The sequence below is a fragment of the Nymphalis io genome, unplaced genomic scaffold, assembly GCF_905147045.1.
Source record: "Nymphalis io unplaced genomic scaffold, ilAglIoxx1.1, whole genome shotgun sequence".
NCBI classification, from domain to species: domain Eukaryota; kingdom Metazoa; phylum Arthropoda; class Insecta; order Lepidoptera; family Nymphalidae; genus Nymphalis; species Nymphalis io.
In genome coordinates this window covers 9,774-20,496 of record NW_026089616.1, presented here as the reverse complement: position 1 = coordinate 20,496, position 10,723 = coordinate 9,774, and the positions used below count along the sequence as shown (strand labels likewise).

At 36.6% G+C, this 10,723-nt stretch overlaps 2 non-coding genes across 2 annotated transcripts; both read right to left on the bottom strand.

Annotated features, from left to right (window-relative positions):
* Window positions 1-442: 442 nt before the first annotated feature.
* LOC126780857 (5.8S ribosomal RNA) lies at window positions 443-599 on the bottom strand. Its single transcript, XR_007670579.1, has one exon. It is a non-coding gene; the product is annotated as a 5.8S ribosomal RNA (ribosomal RNA).
* Window positions 600-2,001: 1,402 nt separating this feature from the next.
* LOC126780858 (small subunit ribosomal RNA) lies at window positions 2,002-3,904 on the bottom strand. Its single transcript, XR_007670580.1, has one exon. It is a non-coding gene; the product is annotated as a small subunit ribosomal RNA (ribosomal RNA).
* Between the last annotated feature and the right edge of the window lie 6,819 nt (window positions 3,905-10,723).

Below are 10,723 nucleotides of genomic sequence, written 5' to 3'. Positions count from 1 at the left end.
CTCTTTGATCGAACGATAGAACGACGATCGAAAGGTCGGAGATGGGGGCGCGCTCTCGACTAGACCGATCGACGAAGACGACGACGACGACGTAGACGACGTAGACGACGTAGACGTACGAATCGGTAGAGCGAGCGACGCTCTCGGTCTCTCACACATCGCGCATAACGAAACTCCGTGACGTAAACGTACACACGAACCGTATATAAATACAAAAATTTTGTAATATACACGAACACGCATGGTACATAAACATACATACACGTCGTATTGAAATATTTGAACGGACCGAGAGAGAGTCGGTTCGTATACGAATACGAATACGAACGAACTCTAAAACGGATACCGTCATGTGTTCGAGAATAACGTATAAAAGTTTAACATTACGAAAAACTATATACACATTAAACATTGAACAGTGTGGTATATATTTTTATACAGCCGGCCCTCAGACAGGAGTGGTCCTGGATGTTTCTCCACGGACCGCAATGTGCGTTCGAAATGTCGATGTTCAAATGTGTCCTGCAGTTCACACTATGACGCGCAGTTAACTGCGTTCTTCATCGACCCGCGAGCCAAGTGATCCACCGTCCAGGGTAATTGTTTATTTTCATGATGATTAGTTTCTACGATCACTGAAGCGATTCTATACACGCCCGTGATATTAGTTTGTTTAAATTTTTTTTTTTTTTCTTTTTTTATTTCTTTTCAGTATATAAATAAAAATTAAAAAAAAAAAAATATTAAAAAAAAAAAATTAAAAAAAAATATACGTTATTTGAAGATGACGATGCGCTATCGAAAGACGACAACATCGTGCTTTCCTCGAGAAACCGACGTCGAAACATCAGAAGGGACGCGTTGAACGACCCCGTTTTTATTATATTCGGAGTCGTCGTCTCGCATCCGAACGACATACGAACGCCGAACCGCATTTTGTTTTATTTCATTTTACGAAAAAAACAAACGAAACTTTCAGCGGACGCTTCTCGTATCCCCGCCGACTGACCGATCGACTGACTGACTGATCGTCGATCATCGTATCATCGTCTAGGAGAGCGTGTGAAACGCATCATCGCACGTATCGATCGAAAGCACGAGGCCTCTATGAAAATATGATATAACGCATAAAACACAAAACACGAAAACACATCGACGTCACCACGGATCGATATCATATTAAATTCAAAAACGAATTCAAATCGACACTCACATAACGACCGATCGATGTAAACGATGACGAGACTCGTAATCGAACGGAGACGACGACGCGTAACGTAGACGTAGACGTAGACGTAGACGAAGAACGAAAGACGAAAACGAAAACGAAGAGCGACGAGAGTCTTGAACTCGAAACGTATACAGTGTCGTATATATATTATACATGTGACTCGCGGCGCGGATTCTTGCCGGTCTACGTACACAGGTATAACGAAGACGACTACGGTAACGACGAGTGAAGACTGCACGCGTGCAACTTCGATGTTCGTTAGCTAGCGTTCTCGCTAGTTACGTTCGCCGCGTACATACGACGTCCACATTCGAATTGAAAGTACACGATTACATACGTCTTACGACGATCGTTATGTTCGTATCTCTTTTTATAATACTACGTTTTAATATATATACGTATATCGATTCGATGACGACGCTTCAGCGATACGTATTGTATTTATATATTTTTTTGCGAATATCGTTATTTTCATACGTGATGATACTAACGTCGAAGGCGATGACGACTCGTATATCAACGAACGCCTAGACGAAGACGACGTAGTCGTCGTCGTCGTCGGAGAAACGATAATGCGATCCACCGATCGAATTCGCATTTTTTCGTATTATGATTCTTTTTGGTTGTTGTTATTGTTATTGTTTTATTATATCGTCGTATATCGGCACTCTCATTGCTCTTTCGTGCTGCACTATTTATCTCGCTCGTATACAGAGAAGAGCTCGATCCGCACAGAGACGAAACAGAATTCGAGATAGATAAACGTACGTTAATGATCCTTCCGCAGGTTCCCCTACGGAAACCTTGTTACGACTTTTACTTCCTCTAAATGATCAAGTTTGGTCAACTTCCCAGCAACGCCGACGGCCGTGAAGCCACCGCGTGTCGGTCCGAAGACCTCACTAAATCATTCAATCGGTAGTAGCGACGGGCGGTGTGTACAAAGGGCAGGGACGTAATCAACGCGAGCTTATGACTCGCGCTTACTAGGAATTCCTCGTTTATGGGGGATAATTGCAAACCCCAATCCCCAGCACGAAGGAGTTTCAACGGGTTGCCCGGGCCTCTAGGCCAGGGAGAACATGCTGATTCCTTCAGTGTAGCGCGCGTGCGGCCCAGGACATCTAAGGGCATCACAGACCTGTTATTGCTCAATCTCGTGCGGCTCGAAGCCGCCGGTCCCTCTAAGAAGAATTTTAATACGCCGCCAGTGAGTTGCTCGACCGAAATCGGGCACACCTAAATGACGACGCCTATTTAGCAGGCTAGAGTCTCGTTCGTTACCGGAATTAACCAGACAAATCGCTCCACCAACTAAGAACGGCCATGCACCACCACCCACCGAATCAAGAAAGAGCTATTAATCTGTCAATCCTTCCGGTGTCCGGGCCTGGTGAGATTTCCCGTGTTGAGTCAAATTAAGCCGCAGGCTCCACTCCTGGTGGTGCCCTTCCGTCAATTCCTTTAAGTTTCAGCTTTGCAACCATACTCCCCCCGGAGTCCAAAATCTTTGGTTTCCCGGAAGCTGCCCGCCGAGCCATTGTAGTAACGTCGGCGGATCGCTAGATGACATATTTACGGTTAGAACTAGGGCGGTATCTAATCGCCTTCGAACCTCTAACTTTCGTTCTTGATTGATGAAAACACCTTTGGCAAATGCTTTCGCTGATGTTCGTCTTGCGACGATCCAAGAATTTCACCTCTAACGTCGCAATACGAATGCCCCCAGTTATCCCTATTAATCATTACCTCGGAGTTCTGAAAACCAACAAAATAGAACCGAGATCATATTCTATTATTCCATGCACGAAATATTCAAGCGGCATTTTGAGCCCGCTTTGAGCACTCTAATTTGTTCAAAGTAAAATTGTCGGCCCACCTCGACACTCACCGAAGAGCACCGCGATAGGATTTTGATATTGAACCGGCGTTTTACCGCCGGCTCACCGACGATATGCTCCGCAAACGTGTCAGTATCACCGCGGATGCGGTGCACCGACAGCGCGGCGCACAAATGCAACTACGAGCTTTTTAACCGCAACAATTTTAGTATACGCTATTGGAGCTGGAATTACCGCGGCTGCTGGCACCAGACTTGCCCTCCAATTGTTCCTCGTTAAAATATTTAAAGTGTACTCATTCCGATTACGAGGCCTCGAAAGAGTCCCGTATCGTTATTTTTCGTCACTACCTCCCCGTGCCGGGAGTGGGTAATTTGCGCGCCTGCTGCCTTCCTTGGATGTGGTAGCCGTTTCTCAGGCTCCCTCTCCGGAATCGAACCCTGATTCCCCGTTACCCGTGACAACCATGGTAGTCGCAGAAACTACCATCGAAAGTTGATAAGGCAGACATTTGAAAGATGCGTCGCCGGTACTGGACCATGCGATCGGCAAAAGTTATCCAGATTCATCAAAATTAACGACTTCGGACGAGACGCCCTCCGTCGATTGGTTTTGATCTAATAAAAGCACTCATCCCATCACTGGTCAGAGTTCTGATTGCATGTATTAGCTCTAGAATTACCACAGTTATCCAAGTAACTGAGTAAGATCTAAGGAACCAAAACTGATATATTGAGCCATTCGCGGTATCGCCTTAATACGGCTTGCACTGAGACATGCATGGCTTAATCTTTGAGACAAGCATATAACTACTGGCAGGATCAACCAGGGAGCTAACATAGATTATTCTCGACGACGACGACGACACGTCCGTGCGTGCTTGCGCGAACGCGACACCTTCGCCGTAAGTTTCTCTCATTTAACTCGATTCTCGTTTCTAGCAACGACGACGACGACGACGACGACGTTGTCTTCGTTCGTCGTCGCTTCGAAACGAGGTTCGTCGTACCGTATCGATTCGATCGCGTTAGACGCGATAGACTCTTACGGTTGACTTTTTTCATTCATTATCATAATAAATAATGATAAATAACCGACGACATCGAAGTAGCCCGAGAAGAGCACGACGACGACGACGACGATTCGTCTTCTAAGATGACACTCGACGGTCACGAATATGAATATTCGAAACGAGATCGTTCATTTTAGAAACACTTCCGTACACGATGTGCACGTATGTTATTGTTCAACGGATATATGTGTCGTGAAACATTCGGATCGACGCCCGGTGTTTGAGTGTTCGTACCGATACTCGGGTTATGTATTTTTCGTACATGATAGTTTTTGTTAATATAAAGAGTTTTAGGAACGACCGTTTCGCATACATTTCTATATGCATTAAACGAACGTACTGAATCTTTTAAAAACTCCGTCTGCCGCGTTTATCTCCGAAGACATCGTCATCGCACCACACATCGGGGTCCACAATAAATCTACACGAGAACGTCATACGTTATCATGTCGATGAATTTGTAGAGAGAGAGGAGCGATGACGACGCCGGAGTCGCTTTAGAAAGAGCAACTTACGTACGTCCGTCGGTCGGCACAGTTATAGAACGAAAAGTATATTTCTCCACATTATTTGTATAATATATTATTATTGTAAAACGACAACGCCGCGACGAGCTTACGACGACGACGACCGCGGCAGCAATACTTTATAATATAATACAACAATACTAGAAGAAAACAACTTTTCGATAGAGTCTTATCTTCAACGGTTGCGACGCGTCTCACGAAATAATATTTTCATATATATCGTTCGACGTTCGAACCGAACGTACTCTATGTATATGCCGGACGATGAATATGACATTCGGCGCTTCATAACGGCGGATGTATTTTTTTCGAATATTTTTATATTTAATGTTTTATATATAATATCAACCCCCTCCCCGTCGCAAGGAATAAAACAAAGAACTCCCCCCCAACCCCCTAACCTCCCACCCCCACCCCCGAAAAATTAACGCGGTACGTTCGTGTATTGTGGAATCGAAGTTTATATTTTACGACGATAACATACTTTATTTTTCTGAAATATTTTAAAATAACATTAGAATCGAACACGATAACGATATCCGAGTGATTTCATTCGATCACTAAATTTGAACTATAACAGAACGATAATAAAATATCTTTGAAATGTGAAAAAAATAACGCGGTACGTTCGTGTATTGTGGAATCGAAGTTTACATTTTACGACGATAACATACTTCATTTTTCTGAAATATTTTAAAATAACATTAGAATCGAACACGATAACGATATCCGAGTGATTTCATTCGATCACTAAATTTGAACTATAACAGAACGATAATATAACATCTTTGAAATGTGAAAAAATTAATGCGGTAAGTTCGTGTATTGTGGAATCGAAGTTTACATTTTACGACGATAACATACTTTATTTATCTGAAACATTTTAAAATGACACTAGATTCGATCATTGCATTTGAACTATAACAGAAAGATAATATAATATCCTTCAAATGTGAAAAAATTAACGCGGTACGTTCGTGTATTGTGGAATCGAAGTTTACATTTTACGACGATATCATACTTTATTTATCTGAAATATTTTAAAATTACACTAGAATCGAACACGATAACGATATCCGAGTGATTTCATTCGATCATTGCATTTGAACTATAACAGAACGATAATAAAATATCTTTCAAATGTGAAAAAATTAACGCGGTACGTTCGTGTATTGTGGAATCGTAGTTTACATTTTACGACGATAACATACTTTATTTATCTAAAATATGTTAAAATAACACTAGATTCGATCATTGCATTTGAAATATAACAGAACGATAATATAATATCTTCAAAATGTGAAAAAATTAACGCGGTACGTTCGTGTATTGTGGAATCGAAGTTTACATTTTACGACGATAACATACTTTATTTATCTAAAATATGTTAAAATAACACTAGATTCGATCATTGCATTTGAACTATAACAGAACGATAATAAAATATCATTGAAATGTGAAAAAAATAACGCGGTACGTTCGTGTATTGTGGAATCGAAGTTTACATTTTACGACGATAACATACTTCATTTTTCTGAAATATTTTAAAATAACATTAGAATCGAACACGATAACGATATCCGAGTGATTTCATTCGATCACTAAATTTGAACTATAACAGAACGATAATATAACATCTTCGAAATGTGAAAAAATTAACGCGGTACGTTCGTGTATTGTGGAATCGAAGTTTACATTTTACGACGATAACATACTTTATTTATCTGAAACATTTTAAAATAACACTAGATTCGATCATTGCATTTGAACTATTACAGAAAGATAATATAATATCCTTCAAATGTGAAAAAATTAACGCGGTACGTTCGTGTATTGTGGAATCGAAGTTTACATTTTACGACGATAACATACTTTATTTATCTGAAACATTTTAAAATAACACTAGATTCGATCATTGCATTTGAACTATTACAGAAAGATAATATAATATCCTTCAAATGTGAAAAAATTAACGCGGTACGTTCGTGTATTGTGGAATTGAAGTTTACATTTTACGACGATAACATACTTTAGCGACATCGTTCATGACACGAACTAACCACGAACGTGACACTACAAAATTTACATCTTATAATATCTTTCAAATGTGAAAAAATTAACGCGGTACGTTCGTGTATTGTGGAATCGAAGTTTACATTTTACGACGATAACATACTTTATTTATCTGAAATATTTTAAAATGACACTAGATTCGATCATTGCATTTGAACTATAACAGAAAGATAATATAATATCCTTCAAATGTGAAAAAATTAACGCGGTACGTTCGTGTATTGTGGAATCGAAGTTTACATTTTACGACGATAACATACTTTATTTATCTGAAACATTTTAAAATGACACTAGATTCGATCATTGCATTTGAACTATAACAGAAAGATAATATAATATCCTTCAAATGTGAAAAAATTAACGCGGTACGTTCGTGTATTGTGGAATCGAAGTTTACATTTTACGACGATAACATACTTTATTTTTCTGAAAAATTTTAAAATAACATTAGAATCGAACACGATAACGATATCCGAGTGATTTCATTCGATCACTGAATTTGAACTATAACAGAACGATAATGTAATATCTTTGAAATGTGAAAAAATTAACGCGGTACGTTCGTGTATTGTGGAATCGAAGTTTACATTTTACGACGATAACATACTTTATTTATCTGAAACATTTTAAAATGACACTAGATTCGATCATTGCATTTGAACTATAACAGAAAGATAATATAATATCCTTCAAATGTGAAAAAATTAACGCGGTACGTTCGTGTATTGTGGAATCGAAGTTTACATTTTACGACGATAACATACTTTATTTATCTGAAACATTTTAAAATAACACTAGATTCGATCATTGCATTTGAACTATTACAGAAAGATAATATAATATCCTTCAAATGTGAAAAAATTAACGCGGTACGTTCGTGTATTGTGGAATTGAAGTTTACATTTTACGACGATAACATACTTTAGCGACATCGTTCATGACACGAACTAACCACGAACGTGACACTACAAAATTTACATCTTATAATATCTTTCAAATGTGAAAAAATTAACGCGGTACGTTCGTGTATTGTGGAATCGAAGTTTACATTTTACGACGATAACATACTTTATTTATCTGAAATATTTTAAAATGACACTAGATTCGATCATTGCATTTGAACTATAACAGAAAGATAATATAATATCCTTCAAATGTGAAAAAATTAACGCGGTACGTTCGTGTATTGTGGAATCGAAGTTTACATTTTACGACGATAACATACTTTATTTTTCTGAAATATTTTAAAATAACATTAGAATCGAACACGATAACGATATCCGAGTGATTTCATTCGATCACTAAATTTGAACTATAACAGAACGATAATATAATATCTTCGAAATGTGAAAAAATTAACGCGGTACGTTCGTGTATTGTGGAATCGAAGTTTACATTTTACGACGATAACATACTTTATTTTTCTGAAATATTTTAAAATAACATTAGAATCGAACACGATAACGATATCCGAGTGATTTCATTCGATCACTAAATTTGAACTATAACAGAACGATAATATAATATCTTCGAAATGTGAAAAAATTAACGCGGTACGTTCGTGTATTGTGGAATCGAAGTTTACATTTTACGACGATAACATACTTTATTTATCTAAAATATGTTAAAATAACACTAGATTCGATCATTGCATTTGAAATACAACAGAACGATAATATAATATCTTCAAAATGTGAAAAAATTAACGCGGTACGTTCGTGTATTGTGGAATCTAAGTTTACATTTTACGACGATAACATACTTTATTTATCTGAAATATTTTAAAATAACACTAGAATCGAACACGATAACGATATCCGAGTGATTTCATTCGATCACTAAATTTGAACTATAACAGAACGATAATATAATATCTTTCAAATGTGAAAAAATTAACGCGGTACGTTCGTGTATTGTGGAATCGAAGTTTACATTTTACGACGATAACATACTTTATTTTTCTGAAATATTTTAAAATAACATTAGAATCGAACACGATAACGATATCCGAGTGATTTCATTCGATCACTAAATTTGAACTATAACAGAACGATAATATAATATCTTCGAAATGTGAAAAAATTAACGCGGTACGTTCGTGTATTGTGGAATCGAAGTTTACATTTTACGACGATAACATACTTTATTTATCTAAAATATGTTAAAATAACACTAGATTCGATCATTGCATTTGAAATATAACAGAACGATAATATAATATCTTCAAAATGTGAAAAAATTAACGCGGTACGTTCGTGTATTGTGGAATCGAAGTTTACATTTTACGACGATAACATACTTCATTTTTCTGAAATATTTTAAAATAACATTAGAATCGAACACGATAACGATATCCGAGTGATTTCATTCGATCACTAAATTTGAACTATAACAGAACGATAATATAACATCTTCGAAATGTGAAAAAATTAACGCGGTACGTTCGTGTATTGTGGAATCGAAGTTTACATTTTACGACGATAACATACTTTATTTATCTGAAACATTTTAAAATAACACTAGATTCGATCATTGCATTTGAACTATTACAGAAAGATAATATAATATCCTTCAAATGTGAAAAAATTAACGCGGTACGTTCGTGTATTGTGGAATCGAAGTTTACATTTTACGACGATAACATACTTTATTTATCTGAAACATTTTAAAATAACACTAGATTCGATCATTGCATTTGAACTATTACAGAAAGATAATATAATATCCTTCAAATGTGAAAAAATTAACGCGGTACGTTCGTGTATTGTGGAATTGAAGTTTACATTTTACGACGATAACATACTTTAGCGACATCGTTCATGACACGAACTAACCACGAACGTGACACTACAAAATTTACATCTTATAATATCTTTCAAATGTGAAAAAATTAACGCGGTACGTTCGTGTATTGTGGAATCGAAGTTTACATTTTACGACGATAACATACTTTATTTATCTGAAATATTTTAAAATGACACTAGATTCGATCATTGCATTTGAACTATAACAGAAAGATAATATAATATCCTTCAAATGTGAAAAAATTAACGCGGTACGTTCGTGTATTGTGGAATCGAAGTTTACATTTTACGACGATAACATACTTTATTTATCTGAAACATTTTAAAATGACACTAGATTCGATCATTGCATTTGAACTATAACAGAAAGATAATATAATATCCTTCAAATGTGAAAAAATTAACGCGGTACGTTCGTGTATTGTGGAATCGAAGTTTACATTTTACGACGATAACATACTTTATTTTTCTGAAAAATTTTAAAATAACATTAGAATCGAACACGATAACGATATCCGAGTGATTTCATTCGATCACTGAATTTGAACTATAACAGAACGATAATGTAATATCTTTGAAATGTGAAAAAATTAACGCGGTACGTTCGTGTATTGTGGAATCGAAGTTTACATTTTACGACGATAACATACTTTATTTATCTGAAACATTTTAAAATGACACTAGATTCGATCATTGCATTTGAACTATAACAGAAAGATAATATAATATCCTTCAAATGTGAAAAAATTAACGCGGTACGTTCGTGTATTGTGGAATCGAAGTTTACATTTTACGACGATAACATACTTTATTTATCTGAAACATTTTAAAATAACACTAGATTCGATCATTGCATTTGAACTATTACAGAAAGATAATATAATATCCTTCAAATGTGAAAAAATTAACGCGGTACGTTCGTGTATTGTGGAATTGAAGTTTACATTTTACGACGATAACATACTTTAGCGACATCGTTCATGACACGAACTAACCACGAACGTGACACTACAAAATTTACACCTTATAATATCTTTCAAATGTGAAAAAATTAACGCGGTACGTTCGTGTATTGTGGAATCGAAGTTTACATTTTACGACGATAACATACTTTATTTATCTGAAATATTTTAAAATGACACTAGATTCGATCATTGCATTTGAAATATAACAGA